The sequence below is a fragment of the Priapulus caudatus genome, unplaced genomic scaffold (genome assembly GCF_000485595.1).
Source record: "Priapulus caudatus unplaced genomic scaffold, Priapulus_caudatus-5.0.1 Scaffold417, whole genome shotgun sequence".
NCBI classification, from domain to species: domain Eukaryota; kingdom Metazoa; phylum Priapulida; class Priapulimorpha; order Priapulimorphida; family Priapulidae; genus Priapulus; species Priapulus caudatus.
The window spans coordinates 274846-278074 of record NW_014577478.1 but is presented as its reverse complement, the minus strand read 5'-3'; positions in this window follow the sequence as shown (position 1 = coordinate 278074).

The window sequence follows — 3229 nt, the reverse complement described above, 5'->3', positions numbered from 1 at the left end:
GGAGGTGGAGGAGGAGGAGGCTGAGCAGGAGGCGGAGGAGGAGGCGGCAGAGAAAGCGGAAAAGGAGGCGGATGAGGCGGCGGCGGAGGAGGAGGCGGAGGAGGAGGAGGAGAAAGAGAAGGAGGAGGAGCAGGAGAAGGAAGAAGAGGAGGAGGAGAAGGCGGAGGAGGAGGCGAAGGAGGCGGAGGAGGAGGAGGAGGAGGAGGAGGAGGAGGAGGAAGCAAAACGAAGTTTGCGCCATTAAATACGTGCGTGTGTGTATGACGTCCCGCTCACGCACGTCGCCACCTACCATGTGATTTATGCTACCTCTCCTCTCCGACCGTGGGAATTTATAATAAATGCTACCTTTTCTCCTTTCACCCCACCTTCCCTCCATTCACCAGCTACCCTCTTCTTTCTCCCTTCCTCTTTCCAGACGCATTTGGGATCCCTGCCAGCCAGTCGTTTTATGTTTGTTACCTCTTTCTTCGAAGCAGACAGAGATGTTAGGCGTGGTGCGACCGTAAGTACTAATGTTTATGACGACACGCGCCGACGACTACCGGATATCCGCCGTGCACGTATATTCGCAATATTCGCGTCGGGTAGCAACCTCGGTCTACGTCTCATCACCGCCTGTAGGTCAGCTGACAGCGACCGAGTCACGTGACGGCCATAGCTTCTGACGTCAATCGTCGTTCATGAATGCACGATCTCTCTCCTTCCCCCTTCTCGTTCTCTTTCGTGTGCTCTCTCTCTCTCCTTTTTCTTTCTTTCTTTCTCTCTCTCTCTCTCTTTCTATCTCTCTCACTATCGTTCTCTCTCAGACGCTCATTATCTTCTCTCTCTCAGACGCTCATTATCTCCTCTCTCTCAGACACTCATTATCTCCTCTCTCTCTCTGTGTATACATTTATATATATATATATATATATATATATATATTTCTCTCGCAATATGCTTTTATAAAGCGGCAGGCCCTAGGCATCGAGTGAAACTTGCCTTCGCTATGAAACATATGCCGCCTGCGCCAGAACATTCGATCCTATTCGATACCCGGTGCCACCCGATACCACCCGATACCCTGTGATATATGTAGGCAGTGGTACGTGACAATTTGTCATTATTCACCCTTGATGTAGCTGTTTCGCAGCATCTATAACAATAAAGGGTGTCCACAGGCAGCAGGCCTGAATAAGCATGGCACAAAAATCAATTACAAATACTTGTGAGTTTAGGCGCACACACAACACATACTTAATTCATGCTAAACGACTACAAATTCAAGGTGCACACTTCACTCGAAACTTTTTCCAGCTGCATAATGTTGATTTCCAGCCTTGCTAGAATGATTGCTAGATGATGCCTTGCTAGATCATGAAGCCATGATGCCTGATCTAAATGATGATGATGCCTGGTTTTGCCGACCATAGTCGGATGCCTATGGTTATTATAGCTACGTGACAAAATCGCACAATTTCACGACAAGACCAATCTTACTTGTCATGTTTTCTAGGCATCTATAGAACACCCACCTAATGTGTATAATAGAGTACCGAAGTGATGACGTCACGGTGGCATGACAACGAACCTACTGGTTCTACACAATCATATGCTCTGGTAACATTAACTGCGTGTCGTGTTTTGTACCCGATTGTAATCATCATTCTGAGAGTCATTATTGCAGTTTTTATAGATTTCCAAAGGATGGAAGAGAAAAGCAACAGAAAAAAAAATAAAAAATATTTTGTAAGATCGTCTTGCTACCGATGCTTTACCGCTGTCTGCAGCGCACACACTCGTGTTTTACGTACGCACAACATTTTCACGCAGTTAATGTTATGGAGCCAGTGGGTTGTGTAGAACCAGCCCGTACGTTGTCTTGACAACGTGACGTCACACTTCGGTACTCTATGCAGATTAGTTCTTTCTAGTGCCGAATATTACCAGAAAAGTGACCTAAAAATGCCCTTTTAGTTAGAGACGAAATATTGTGAAATATTGTAGAACGGTGAACATTTCGAGGCAGGCTACTTTTGCCTGCCCCTTATCTAGAAAGACATAATACAAGATTGCGTGGCACAGCTTTGCTGTTGATCCTGAGCGCTGCGCGCGGATGAGAAGCGCAGTTCCGCGGGATATGGGCACGCGACCGCGGGGATGTTCAAGTATGAAGCGCTGTCCGCAGTGGAGACGTGCGCCAAATTCGAGGCCCGGGGCACGTCTCCACAGCGGTCAGCGGATGGTCTGTAGTTTTAGAAGATAACAATGAAGTCTTTGTTCTAAATAAGAACTATCGGCGGCTAAATAAGAGCAATATACAGACCTTTGAATTTCTTGACTAGTCAGTCAAAGGACTTGTTGGGGGTACATTATGCAGAGCTTCCAATTGAAATGGCCCATGAAATTGTCAAGTGAAATTGTGTTTTTCGGAACCCCAAAGAAAATGTCTCCCTCTTACATGCACCCCCTCCCTGTTCAATCACGCATTCAGGCGTCAACAATAACAGAGATGGAATTGTGTTGAGTTTATGGCTCTTGACGCACGTGCATTGACGTACAAGACTGATGAAAGCACAGGCACTTAGAACATCTCAATAAAAATAAATCTTCACACAATTTTTATCACAATGATCGACCGCCTGTGTGCAAAATAGGTGAACGTATGTGAAACATATACGGTTAGTACTTACTGTGACATATCCGTGACTAACTGACACCACTAAATTGGTAAACTGTTCCATGCACCTTAAGAAAAGCTGAGAAATTACGAGGTTATCATCGCAGAACTCCCGACACCGCCCATCCTGATATATGTTATATGTTATATGTGAACAAACACGCGTGTTGCGAGGTGCCTGCCTCCGATATCCATTTCAAGGCCCGCTAAGCCAAGCATAAAGCGCGCGGGCAAGACGTGACACACACAGCTACGTTCATTGGCTAAAACAATCGAGTAGCGCGGTTAGGGATTTTCGGAATTATTTAATTTTAAAGGGACTACGTCACGAATTTTCTGTGGTAAAATTTGTAAAAAAAAATTGCCATTTTTTTACATTAAAAGTAAGAACTAACGTTACTAAATATATCCTCAAACTCTCACCTGATAAAAATGTTTTTACGTTGGTTAAATTTGCAAAAATCTAGACGATTTGTTAATTTCTGTTGTCTAACACTATAGACCCTTTCACATGACGTCATGATTACCCATGCTCCTCCGCGGCGGCGGCCATGATGTATGTCAAGC